General features: G+C 36.9%; 1 pseudogene; it reads right to left on the reverse strand.

Moving 5' to 3' along the window:
• Positions 1–14,339, reverse strand: part of LOC149254503 (auxin response factor 16 pseudogene) — a 35,350-nt pseudogene extending 21,011 nt beyond the window's left edge.
• Positions 14,340–14,680: the final 341 nt, after the last annotated feature.

A 14,680-nucleotide genomic window follows, 5' to 3' on the forward strand; every position in this document is an offset into this window, starting at 1 on the left:
GAGGAAGCTTTTATAGCAAAGATCTCCCTAAGCTTAAGAGGGAGTCTGGATAAAGAGATGCTCCCTTTTTGAGAGGAAGGGCATAGCTTGGTTTTGATTGAAGAATGAATTTCAGAGGATATGTTGCCACTGTGATATGGTCATCCATTGAGCCTCCCTCTAACCAAACAAGCTTAAACTACCAGTCTAGTGGCCTTAAACCCAAAATCTTAGAGAATAACACCCATATTCATAGAACACAAGGCTCAACAATCAACTCCAACACTACTCGGTCATATTTTTCATGGTTCCATTAACTCCATGCACTCCACTACAAGCCAAAATGTTATCTCTCTACATTCCAAGGGAAGATAATCAATACCCCATGAAAGTTTAAATCAAAATCATCTCTCTAAACCCCATCGTTGTGTTTTTCTTTTCTGCAGCCAATATCCTCTGCAACTCCCACTATGTTTTTTTTTTGTTGGCAATTTTGTTGTGTACTTTTCTAAAGTCATGGCCCCTCCTCGATCCAGAAGATGAATGGGAATGGACACGACCCTCTACCCACACCACCCAATCCCATGTCATTACAACTTGTTAGGGGAAGTTGGTTTGATTGGTCAACAACTGACCTCAAGCATTAACTATTGGCTTCAAAAATTTAATGCAGGTTGGCTTGGTTCTTAAAGGCATTCAACAAACCTTTCCTTAGATAATGGATCTGTGGTGTCCCCTCCTTTAGGCCTATTGGAAAGCCAACATAACCCCTTTTATTTTGAAAAAATAAAGGGCCCCTCCTAGAATTTTTTATTAATTTTGTTGTTTTTATTTGACTGGATTGGTATTGGATCGATTTCTGCATCTCTTCTTCTAATAACCATTTTGATTTCTATGTAAAATTTGGCTTTTTATCAAGGTATCTGTCACATTATATGGCCCTTTCTTTCATTCATCAGTGATGTAAGGATTATTTCCTTTGATTGTTATGATTTGTGTAATCTATCATCGCTCCTAATAGCAAGAAAATGTTTAAGTTCAAGGGGAGATTTTGTAGCAACTCTAGTTGAGTTTATAATGCTAATAGGTTTATTTTTGCATACTATCAATATGATTCTCATGTCAATACTTATGTTTCAATCTAATAATGTGTGAAGTCCAAATTTTTTGATGATCGAATAAATGGTAATAACCTAAGGTATACATATTATATCTTATACATCGGTGGCACTATATGTTTTGAAAACATTTCATTTATATTAAAATGTTGGATTATATTATGATCACCTTGGATATGTATCAATATAGTGATTCATTGATCTTGAATTAAATGTTAAAAACTTGGGGATTTCGCTGATCTATTTCACTTAAAACTTTGGATTCACACTTGTGATAAATAATGGATTTTCAGGGGATGTGTTGTATTGATAATCTTATATCGATTACTCACCAACTGAGTTGGATTGTTGGTCCTGTGTGTCAACTTATTGTCATGCCAACTATTATATGGACTGTCAGTTCACAATGATCTTTCATTTCATGTATCTCAAGGTTATTATGGCTTTGACTCGAGCTAGTACTTGATAGTTATTGAATTCATTACTGGAGTTTTTCAAGAGGGTTCTCCAATTGAACACCATTTCATCTCCCTGTTCCACCATAGTTTAATCTGCATATTAGTCAAACATCATTTGGCTCAATTGGGTGATAACTATGATTCCTTTCTTTCTCATGATCGTTAAGATAAGCCTTTGTCATTTAGCCCTACTCAATCTTCTACTACAGTGGAACCTGACCACTCCCCTATCGGTTCAACTCAATCTCTTGTTGATGAATTCTGACAGGATGAGTGTGAGGCATTTTTCCAAGCACCAGGGTCACCTCTTTTTGATGATAGTCAAGTTGAAGTTTCAAAAATTTTAACCTCCATTTATTTTACCATAAGTGTGGAAAAAGCACACGATTTGAAACCCTCCATAGAGTCTCCTCGGCCTGAACTAAAATCTTCCCAATCTGCACACGAACAAAATATTGGTCAAATCAAACAGGACATGGTCAAGGCAAAGAAACTTCAAAGGAGAATTGATTGATCCAGAAGAACTAGGCACAAAAGCCCCCCTATGGATGTTCTCTTGGTTAATTTGGAAACCAATCCTGGTCCATCATTGAAAAAGAACAAGCCTCGATCTAAGGGAGCTCCTTGTCATCACGATGACACAACCAATTGTGATAATTCTTCCCTAAGTACTTCTTATTCGGATGAACTTATTGCCAATATGTATTGGAAACAACAATACATGGTTACAGTTGCTCGTTTGGAATATCGGATCAACCAATTAATTTATGAAAATAATCAGCTGAGAGCCTCATTCCAAGTAAAGGACAAATCTAAAGAATAAAAGTCATCCAGTGTCAAGGGTAAAACCTAGTCAAAGGACACTCACATCGTGATTAAATCTCTGAATCTAAAATTCATTATTTCCTCATAATTAGAAGGATAATATGTAGATAAATAGTGAATTTTTTTATTATCTATACATGTAAAATGTTTTAGGCAAGTTCTCTTTTAATTTTTTTTTCTATTTTTGAATAAAAGGCCACTACATAATCAAATATTTTGTAGCAACCTCATTTTAGTATTATTATGAGATTGTTTAATTTTAGTTTTTTTTTGTGATAGGTCTTCCACATATGAAAGATAGTTGTCTTGAACTTTATGACCCATGATACTCTTGATCACCATGTGACTGTTCTTAGCTCTCTATGGAAACTCTTTTTGCCACTTGTTTCTTTTAGCCTTGTCATTTGGCCAAGAGGCCTAGAAAACAAAAAATTTCTTTTATTTTTAGAATTAATTGTTAAAGACAAATTTTAGTATTATTTTGATGTCAAAAGGCGGACAACCTATGTATATATACCCCCAATTTTGATAAAAAGAGGGGGAAGCTTGGACAAGGAAATGTTGTTTACATTGCGACTATGGAATATTGTTAATATAAGTTCTTCGATTTGATTATATTCAATATGGTTCTTTTCCTTTTATGTTCCATGGTCATGTTGAATATCTTCTCTATTCTCCTGTTATTAATTTTCAAGATCAAGAAGATAAATGTTGTTTTTTTTATGATTTTATTTCTTAAGCAAACAATTGTTTTCATTGCATTTCTTTATTGATAAAACATTATTTCGATTTTTAATTGTTTCTTTTGATCGATATTCTTCTTCAGTGACTTGTGTCCTAATAAGTGCTATTGATATAGACATTAGTTAATTTTAACTTCTATAAGTGTTCCAAATATTCAAATTAACCGATAATGTCATTTCATGTTTACAAATGGATGATAATGTTGTAGTTGTATATGATTGTCTCATTCATATCACTACTTTAGCTAATGGTTTATTAATTTTTCTCTTAAGCCAATGATTAAAGTATATGAATTTCAAAGAAATAATTTGCATTTATCCATTTCATCTATTTGTCTTGGCCAAATAGTAGTTATTATTATTATTAGTTAGCCTTTGCATTTGTTCTTAATGTAAAATCTGAAAGTAAACATAGATGATCTATGTTTGTCTATGAGAATAAGGAGTCATTAAGTTACAATTACCTATTCAGTCATTATTCAAATTGAGAATTAATTTTGATTTGATTCATAGTTGCATATAGAAACAACATTTGATTTTATTTCATAAGTACTTTTTTTAAAGTTTATTGAAATTGCATTTTTATTTTGAGTCAGTTACGTTATGTTCTGTCCTATTTTATTTGTTATAATATAAATCTTGTATATAATGTACCATAGCTTGACCTTTGTTTTATAGCATTAATGTACTGATTCTGTAGCAACGTTTACTAGCAGAATTATTGTATTATATTTCTTAATTCTAATTTCTAAATGAAATATATAAATTAGAATTACATAGCATATCATAGTTTCTTTACTAGTGAAACATATAGTCCTTTTCTTTCTTGATAGTCATATCAAATTTAGGTTGTTTGATTCCCATGATTTTTTGCATAACTAACTTGATAATTTAATTAAATAGTTTATTTTAATCATAATTTAGTGTAGAACTAGTTTAGATTAGTATAGGATAACCTTAGTTTAGGTTAGGATTAGTTTTCCTAATATTCACTTCTTCCTAAAAGGAAAGGATCCAAGGCTAATATAGCCAGTAAACCCATCAAGGGTAGCCATACCAAAAAACTTGGGCTATTAAAGAGCCTCGATATGAGTTATTCCTCCCGAGTTGACTTACGTGTACAACACCCATGTCAACAAGGCCATAATCAAAATTTCAATATTTAGGTTCGATGTTCACAATAATTTTTCCTCATCTAGTCGTGGACTTCACACAAGCTTTACACATTTATATATACAAACAACGGGTGCAATAAAAGGGTTGTTAAAAAGTTTCACTTGGAGGATTCATTGTTTGGAATGGTTTAAGTAAAATCTATGTTCATATTTCATGGTCAACCGATATTCTATATGAGATCTTAGAGGGGTTGGAATAATTTGTGGTTTCATAATACTAGTATATCCATGTTTCAATAATTTTATGTGGTTTAAATAGTCTTAAATTCCAATAAATTATAGTAGTGACAATTAACACTTAGTTCCACTTCCAAACATGCTCTAAATTCATTACATTTTATGATGGTGGTTGTTTCAAGGGTCGATGATTTTATGACATTGCACATTATATTTATTTGTTTTGATGAGTCAATTTTGAGTGAAATCTTGTTGTTCTTAAAGGTATAATATATATAACAATCGTAGGATAAGTAGCACTATAGGCTTAATTATAGGCATCTATAATCAACATTTAACTGTTATGAATGGTGGAATGATTTAGTAAAATGTTATGCTTCATCAAATATTTTATGTTTCATATTCACATTGCCACTTTGTCTTGGATATAATTGCTTCATATGAGAACTTACTTATACTTTAGAATTTCCATGTTTCCATGGTTTATGCGAGTTTGAGATGTTGAATGTTGAGCAAGTTTAATTCACTTACATTCCATACCCTTTCTATTGGTTTTCCATCATGATATCATAATATTTCATAATACTAGCACACTTGTCTCAGTTACACATTATTTAAGCTTACTTAATGTATTAAACAACTTTCATACTTCAATATGTCCTCAACTTTGAGAGTGAGTTGGTATATTTTCCAGTTGTCTTAGTCAAACCCAAGTTAGGAGAGTTTCTATTATAGGATTTCCCCATTTCCTAGGATAATCTCTTCCTTAGTCTAAAGAGTTAGGCAAGTCCACCGAGGTGACAGTAGGAGGCTTGTCTTAGAGTTGCCTCTAGGCTCTCCCATTAGGATCAAGACTTTTCCCTCTAGGAGAGAGCTTGAGCGGTAGAAAATGTTACTTCCTATGATGTTGGAAGTGTCTTGAACTTCATCTAAGTTTCTTTTTCCATTCATTACTGTTGTTTATAATCATAATAGACCTCAGAATAGTGTGAAAGGATGGCTACAAACCTAAGTCAGAGCTATTGTAAGTTATCCATACAATAAGGCACCATACAATGATACCACTTATAAACTCATGATGAATACCATACAAACAAATGAATTTCAAATCTGGTTCATGTCAAAAGAGTTCCAACTTCTCTCAGTTTAGCCTAGAATGCTCCTTAGAGTAAGATATGAGGTTATTTCTTATCCATTTTTTTATGGCATTCTATATGTAAGGGTTTTACCTTGAACAAATATCAATATTAGGGTCACGAAAAAAATCAAATGTCAATTTGGTAGAAGGAAGTGGTTAAGTCCATTTATACTACTCTCTTAAGAATATAAACAACACATTCATCGTCAGTCCATTGTGCCATGAGAATTAGTCTTCAAACCAAATGGAAGAGATGCTTACATTTGTTAAGAAGGCTTGAAAATATGATGAAATCCAAAATATCAACTCCAAATACATGCCAACCAAATGATAATAGGTTAGGTAACTCCTTATCATTAAATCATTGCAAGAGGGTGACATATATGAACCCTTTTACTTCTCCCTCAACATGGGAAGACTAATCCATTCTTGATACACCACAAGTAAGGTGAAAAAGATCTATTAATATGTAAATATTTTCCTTTATATATAGTGAGAGGTTGCCTTCTAGGGAAAAAACCCTAAATTAAACATAACTTCTATCGTCAAATCATCTACCTAATGAACGACTCATATTGACTATGAAATTACAATATTTTACAATGTAATTTTACATCTATTTTTAGCTTCACGCGCGCTGCCCCCGAACCCCCGTTGAGGGGGTTTCATAAAAAATTTCGTTACCCCCCCCCCCCCCCCCCCCCCTAGAGGTGAAAAAATGTTATGAACTGGGGTCCAATGTGGCGATACCTCTGCATAAAGAAGATAATCAAGCTCCACACCCAACAAGAAAGATGAAAGATGTAGCCAAGGAGAGGAGAATAACCTTGGAGGGAGTGCAAGACCATATTTTCACAAATATCCATGGGAAAGAAACTCCTTACGCAATGTGGCAGGTGTTGAAAGATTTGTTCTAGAATATAAGAAACCATAGGAAATCGATGCTCAAGGATAAACTTCGAAATATCAAGATGTAGAAGAATGACATTATTCAACAGTATCTGATCAGGTTCACATAAGTTCGTGATGAGATTGCAGGAGTTGGTGTTACTGTTTCAGATGATGACTTGGTAAACCTAACTGGCATAGCTACCAAGATTCAATGAACATGAGGGAGAAATTATTGAATTGGGAATCCTTATGGTCTACAAGAGGAAATAAGGCAGAATACCATAGATGGGACTTCATCCAAGGTCAAGGATGAAGAAAAATTTGCATTGGTTGGAAAGGGAAAGAAGGGAAAAGGGAAGAAATCTCAAACCAAACTAGAATCCAACCAAGGTGGCAAGAAGAAATATTTGTCCAAAATTAAATGCTTCAATTGTCGTGAATTCGGGTGTTATGCCACAAAGTGTACATTCAAAAAATCGAGCAAGAAGACCTTAGGAGGAGCAACAGGTAAAGACTTAGCTTCATAGTTCGATCTTGAGTTCACCCTTATCTCATGCATGATTAGTACAATGATGGGGAGTGTGTGGTACTTGGACTCAGGTGCATCGTTCCACTTGATAGGGTGTAGAGACTTTTTTAGTGATATGGAGGAGATAGATCTCCATAAGCACATTGAGATAAGGGACGATGGAAGGTACAACTTGACCGGGATTGATACAGTCACCTTTCAGAGGAAGACAGACTCCCCCCTCAAACTCAAGGATGTCATGTTTGTTCCAGGCCTAAAGAATAATCTCATTTGTGTTGCAGTTTTGGAAGACTGTGGTTATGATGTGATATTCATAAAAGTGAAAGAATTCATGAGACACATAGCCACGGGACAAGTGAAGTAGAGCGGGTTCGAGTGAAGAACCTGTATAAAACAGATGTGGAATATTGTGTTGCATTAAGCACTAAGGTGGAGAAAGTGTAGAGCTATGATGTTGGTGAACTTTGGCACAAAAGACTTGGTCATTTGCATCATAGAGCCTTGAAAATTATGTAGCAAATAACCATTGGCCTCCCTTAAGGAGCACTTGAGCAACATGATGTATGCAAAGGATGTACCTTGGGGAAGTATGCAAAATCCACATTCCATGATCGGGATAACAAAGCATGTGTAGTCTTGGAAAGGATCCACTCTAATGTTTGTGGACCTTTCTCAAAAACCTCCACTGCTAGACACAATTATTGTCATTTTTATTGATGACTTCTCAAGGAAGTGTTGGATCTTCTTCATCTAGAAGAAGGATGAAATATTCTCCAAGTTTGTAGAATTCAGGGCATCGGTTAAGAAATAAATCGGCAAGAAGGTGAAGGCTCTCAGGAGAAATAATGGAGATGAGTACATTTCAAATGAATTCAAGATTTTTTGTGCAAAATAAGGCATTCAAAGAGAGTTTTCAACACCCCACAACCCACAACAGAATGGGGTGGATGAGAGAAAGAACTATAGCATTGTGGGAGATGCGCAAGCTATGTTACATGACCAAGGCCTACCTCTTCATTTGTGGGTTGAGGCATGCAACATAACAGTCTACTTGCAAAAATGGAGTCCTCATCAGATTCTTTGTATGGTTACACTAGAAGAGACCTTCTTGGGGAGAAATACAGATGTGTCACACTTTAGGATTTTTGGAGCTTCTATTGATTTCCATGTCTCCAAATAATCAAGGAAGAAGCTTGAGCCAATAGTAGAGTTGGGGGAATTTTTGGGTTAAATAGAAACTCCTCACAACTACAGTGTGTACTTACCTTCCCTAGAAATGACAGTTGTGCGAATGGATGTAAATTTTGATGAGGAGAAAGCGATGTGGTGCTCTCTTGAGAGGGAAATTCAGATCCCACCAGAATAGGAGATTGTAGCTCCAAAGGAAGAGCCTCAGGAAGTTGTGGAGAAACCACAAATTGAGGAGCAAAGAATGAAGACATCCTCTTAAACCAAAACAATCCAGAGAAGGTAGAAAAAGAACTAGGGAAGCTTATAGACTCGTTGGACATTGGATAAGCCAACGCTCCCCATGTGTTTCACGACATGGACTAACTACCTCTCGTGGATCCTTATCTCTAGCGATGTGATCGTTGACTAACACCTGCAGTTTTGGTCTAACGACAATTGTGATTCCAAACAATTGGTACTAGAGCTAGTACTTTCACTCAAAGCCTAACAACTTGAAGTTTGATCCTTAGAACACAAATGGACAATCCAAGGAAGAAAGCCTCCAATCCTTCTAAATATGTCTCTTCCTCAACTGTCAAAACTGAAGATAATCAAATTGGGAAGGTTCCATTGTTCAATGGAAATTTTGATGTATGGAAGGTAAGAGTGAGAAATTTCTTAATGGCTCAAGGTGTTGAAGTATGGGAATCAATGATCACTGATAGCATGATGGACAGAGAATCAAAGGAGTACAATGAAAGAGAAATGAAGGCAATCTTGAATGGGTAACCAGATTCTATAAAGGCCAATTTAGAAAAATGTTCATCAACAAAAGATATATGGGATAAACTTCATTACCTTCACTCAAAAGAAGCGTTGGCGATGAGCACTAGTCAACAAGATGATGGAAAGCAAGAAGGAATTCCAGAGCCCATCAAGCAAGATGAAAATAAGAGTGATGACATCAAGCATAAAGAAGACCTAGAAGATGAAGAGAATAAATAAGACTTTGAAGAAGATCTTCTGACTAAACTTATAGCTTCCATGGAAGAGATTAATAGTTTGAGAAAGGAAAATGAGGAACTTAAGAAGAAAGCGCAAGTTGGTGACCCGGATAAGAAAAGGAAGAAAGTTGACCTTGTCAAGCTTCAAGTACAAGAAATAGATGAGGAGATCACCAAACATAAATAGGAATTTCATCAAAACAAAAGAAAGAATCACGAAGAATTAATATCCATGACAAATCAATTGGATAAGGCAAAGAAAAGAGAAGAAACTTTGTAAGCCACCTTGAACAGAAACTCAAGAGCTTGAACAAACTTGAAGTATAGATTGGTCAATACAAGGAATAGGTCTCCTCCCTTAGATCTCAACCAGAAGAAGCAAGGAAACAAGCACAAGGAGCTGAGAAGGTGATGTAATATTTGGAATTCATAGAAGGACAAGTTGATGAAGCAGAAAAGGAGAGAAACACCATGACGTTCCAACTAGAAGAAAAGGATGATGACATCATCAAGTTAAGATTAGAAATCACTTCTCTTAAGGTGCAATCATATGAAGCAACCAAGATGAAGGAAGAAATGGAGATCAATTTATCAAAGAATGATGAAGAATGCAAGAAAATGAAGGAATAAATTGTCTTTCTTAAAAAGGAAGTTGACTTGCTGAATAAGAACTTGAAAAGTTCTCAAAACCTAGATGACATCCTAATTCACCAAAGGTCTCCTCTTGATAAATTAGGTCTTGGCTATGCAGGTGAATCCTCAAGCAAGAATGATAATGCCTCAAACAACAAGGATGAGAGGAATCTAGAAGGAAATGTTGATGTTCCCAGTTCCAACAAAGGCAATGAGAAGAGTCAAGACAATTATGGAAGAAATTCTATTCTAAGGAGACTTGCAGATGGTGTCAAGAACACAAAAGGAAATGAATATCATCAAAGAATCCCAAGGCAAAAATAATTCAGAAGTACATCAAGGAAATCTTCATCTCTCAGGTACCAAAGTATATTTCTTGGTTATTTATATTCCTGTACAAAATTTTAGCACATGGAAGAGGATTGTAGGGAATATCACAAAGACAAATATAATGGTCCTCATCAATCTCCAAGAAGAAGTCATGACTACTCCTTCATGAACAAAATGGAGTGCTTCAATTTCCATAACATTGGACATATGGCATGTGATTGTAACTTTACTTGGTGTTGGTCACTTTAATTGTTTATTAATAAAACAGTCGAGTGCCACATAAATTATCAACCCGGGAAAGTCTGATTATTCCAAAGGTGACTACGTACTGTATGTACTCAATCTTAATAGTATTAAAAGTTGTAGTATAAACAGTTCACTCTCTATTAAACCCCTACTCTGTGTTACAGCAGTTACAGCCTGTTGCAGGAATGGAATAAGAACAGATAATTAATTAAAGAAAACAAATCTGCAAAAGGGAGTGATGGTTGTCCTGTAACAAAGGATCAGGACCCTATCCTCAGAGTAAGGACTTTCAGCACCTGCCTCTGTTATCCAGTTCACCAATACACTCTGTAAATCCTAATCACCGGTGAGGCACTCATATACAGCATCAATCAGTTAAAAGGAAAACAGAGTCTCAGCAAAAGTAAAATATCATTAGAAGCAGTACTCGTGAATAAGATATAAACATAAATCACACACACAACACACAACAGAAAGAAGATGGGTGAATCTTGTGATGAAGGTGGGCCCTGTCCTTCTCACAAGATTCCCCAGGACACAGAAACTAAGATGAAATACTCAGAACATAACTTTATTCATCTGTCAATATACCATATTACAAGAAAGATTCAGTCTCATCCCTTCACTACAATTCATGTGTTACAGCTTGTTCATCCTCTCTCCATACATCTATATCCCTCTCTAATGTAGATGTCTCCTCTTTATAGAGGAGACATCTATTACAAAAGATTTTCATTATACATTCTAGTTCAACCCTTTGTACCAAAAATAGGAAAATTAGTTCTCGTTAACAGAATGTTGTTACAGTCATGTGGATCATGATCATTACGACCAATGTAGTAATCAGTCGGACTCCTTTGCTGTTGCAGATTTGTTACACAAATCTCAACTGTCTCCTCGAAGTTCGTATGCTATTCTTTCTGTTTCAGCTTCGAGGTTCGTGCTGTTCTTGTTGTTTCAGCTTCGCGATTTGCGCTGTTTCCACTGTTTCAGCAACTGCAAAATGTGGTCCTGCCTGTTAGGCAGTTTCAACAATTGTTCAGAAACTTAGTCAACTTCAAGGATCAATTATAAATATAGCATGATTACATGTTGAATAATTAAACATATAGCAATGAGGAGAGTTACTATATACCTTTTGGAATGATTAAGTCAAAATACTAGCAAAGGCTTCCAACTAAGGGTTGAAGAGGGTAATATAATGACAAAATATAAGGTCAAAAATAGACAATATGGGATCCTAACATCCCCCCCAACTGAAAATGTTGCATGTTCGCTTGCAACATCTACTCTGAATCTGAGTCGGAATACTGGGATGAACAGTGTAAATTGCTTATGCAGTAACTGTAGAAGGTGTTGTCAACCATGTCTCTAAACCCATGGACACTCTGAAGTTTCTTCCATGCTGCCAACTCTTCCTGTTTGGTCAATTTAAATTGAGCCTTATATTGTTCTCCAGGAAGCCATAAGAGAGGGAAATGAAAATGGTAACCAATCGACCATTTAGCACACTGTCTAATGCATTTAACATAATCAGGTATGCATGAGATCGCCGCCTGAAGTTTGAGGGGATTGTAGGGATGATATTCCCGTCTTTCTCTAGGACAACGTTCCCAGAATAGGTTATTTTCTTTTATAGCCAGAGCTCCTTTAGTTTTCACATAATGTTGGCAATCTTCCAAGACTGCTGCTTGCAATTTCCTAATATGATCAGTCATCCCTGGTTCTCGTAGAATTCATTGATGTTCTGCAATGAAGATGGCTGCATTCTACGGTTCAGAACGAATCCAGAGAAGACAGTTCTCCTCATTGTGTGCTGCAGACATAAAAGCATTCTGCCAAGTAATCTGATTGGCCAAGAAGGAAATAAAGGCTCTTATTTGGATATCGCCACAAAGAGGAAGTAAACTAATCTTTCTATCTTCAGGCATAGCCTCATTGTGAAGATAGAGTTCACACAGCATGTTCTGGTCACTGTTTGGTGCTTCTGCAAAAGTCTCAATAAATTGCTGTGGTGTAGAGACTTGGTGGGATCGTCCATCCTTGATTGCTTTTAATTGGAGGAACACTAAGCGTTCTCTCAAAAATACAGAATAGTTAAAAGAGGGCTTCCTTGTAGCAAGTAACCGCTGGACCAAGTCAAAGATGAGGGACAGTTTGACTTTTAATTGCTTATTCTCCTTATGTTGTGCATGAGACTGTTCAAGTACTTCCCAATTTCTGTATGCATAGTTGAGCCATAATGACTTCTGTTGCTGAAATGCCTTTCCTTGGGAGAGCTCATATTCTGTCTTCCATGTGTTACTTAGTTCTTGAAAACTAGAAGTCTGTGCGTGAGCATTGCTGACACAGGGAGGTTCAGTTTGTGTATACACAGTTGTAAAAGACTTTGGTACTAGTTTTTGTTCATCAACAACTTGGGTAGGTTGGGGTGGTTTTGTTTCTTCCTCTAAAATTCTTGAAGACCCTGCTGGTTCTTGTGTAACAGCAGGGTGTTCCTTTTTTATTATAACAGGACTAGCTCCAGTCAACGGAACTGCAATTATCTTATATCCTGCTCGAGTATAGATATCCCCACATTCACTGCACATGTATTCACTGTATTGATCCTTCTCTGCACTCTTTTCAGCTTGAGATGCTACCTGAGCTAACATGTACAGATTGAGTTCCTTTTTATAGGTTTCCCTAGCCATTATTAACTCTTGCTGATAAGCCTTAATTTCTGATTTCAAAAACTCATTTTCTTCCTGCAGGGAGGCTAAAGTAACCGGGGCTTCTGTAGTTTCAGGTTCCAATGGAGGGGAGAATTGTTGTTCGGCATTAACTTCATCATTTGCGTCCAAAACAGGTGGTTCTTGTGTATCACCTGTTGAGTCAGTGGCTGGTTCTTGTGTATCAGCCATACCTAGGGCATCTTCTTTTTGTTTCCCAACAGGTGGTTCTTGTGTGGCACCTGTTGGGTCAGTGGTTGGTTCTTGTGTATCAGCCACATCTAGGTCATCTTCTTTTTGTTCGCCAACAGGTGGTTCTTGTGTGGCACCTGTTGGGTCAGTGGCTGGTTCTTGTGTAACAGCCACATGTAGGTCATCTTCTTTTTGTTCGCCAACAGGTGGTTCTTGTGTGGCACCTGTTGGGTCAGTGGCTGGTTCTTGTGTAATAGCCACATGCCCTATATCGTCTTGGGTGTCTACTTTAGATGTATCGGCAGCTGGTTCTTGTGGAGCAGCTGCCTCTGTTGAGAAAAATGATGTCACAAAATCATGAACGCTCTGTATTTCAGCACCTGAGGGTGAAGAAGGTGAAGGTTCAGGGCTATGCGGGATACGGGGATTTAGAATGATAGGTGGGACATTTGGGATAATGGCCTCAGTTGCTGCAGACGACCTTGTTCGTTGCCGTGGTAGGGAATCAGGAGAGACAGTAGTTTTTCTCTTGCGAGCACTTTTCCTCAGGGTAGGGGAATTATCAGAAATGGTGGCTTCCTTAACTGAGGCCCTAGTTCTTCTTTTTAGTGGGGTTGCAGCTTTCTGTTGCTTTTTCCTCTTAAGGAAAGTGATGAGGGTATCATCATCTGAATCATCGGTAGGGATATGGACTATGGGGGTGGATGGTTCGGCTTTATCAGGGGGTGAGGTCTGCTGCAGATTTTTAGTGCTCAATTGGGGTGTTTCTGCTGCTGGTTGCTGAGTTTCAACAACTTGCTGGGAGTTTTCCTCGGATTGCTGGGAATTTTCTTCATTTTGCTGAGGATTTTCCTCAGCTTGTTGAGGAGGGTTATTGAGGGGAGGTGGATTGTGCAGGGCAAAGCCTCTATTTATTAGGAGTTGGACCAAACGATGGTGCGTGAGGCAGAGGAGTTGGTGCCTTGCGTTCACGGTATAGTGTGCCAAATTTTTTAGATAGCCAAGCAGATAATAGGGCATATTTATTAGATGACCATGCCACAAATGATTTAATAAAAAAAATTCGTGTTGGTAGACTACCTGATAACGGCCCTCGCAGGTGAAATAATGCTTAACAAATTCTGCAACCTTTGGCCATGGTGGTGGTAATGATCGAAGTGCAACACCCCTGCCTTTGGTTTCCACCTACTCCCCTGGTAATAGGAAATCTTGTTGTGCAATGAGAATGAGATGTTTCCTGCTGAACCAGCGAATACCATTGGTTGGAAGCCCCAAAACTTGCGTTATGTCTTCTTCTGTTGCTGGAATTCGCACCCCTCGGACAGTGGAGTACCCTTCCCTCAAATTGCATGCAAATTCCA

This window comes from Pinus tabuliformis, chromosome 7 (assembly GCF_031772625.1).
Source record: "Pinus tabuliformis cultivar Carrire ecotype Pingquan chromosome 7, CPIR1, whole genome shotgun sequence".
Lineage (NCBI taxonomy): Eukaryota > Viridiplantae > Streptophyta > Pinopsida > Pinales > Pinaceae > Pinus > Pinus tabuliformis.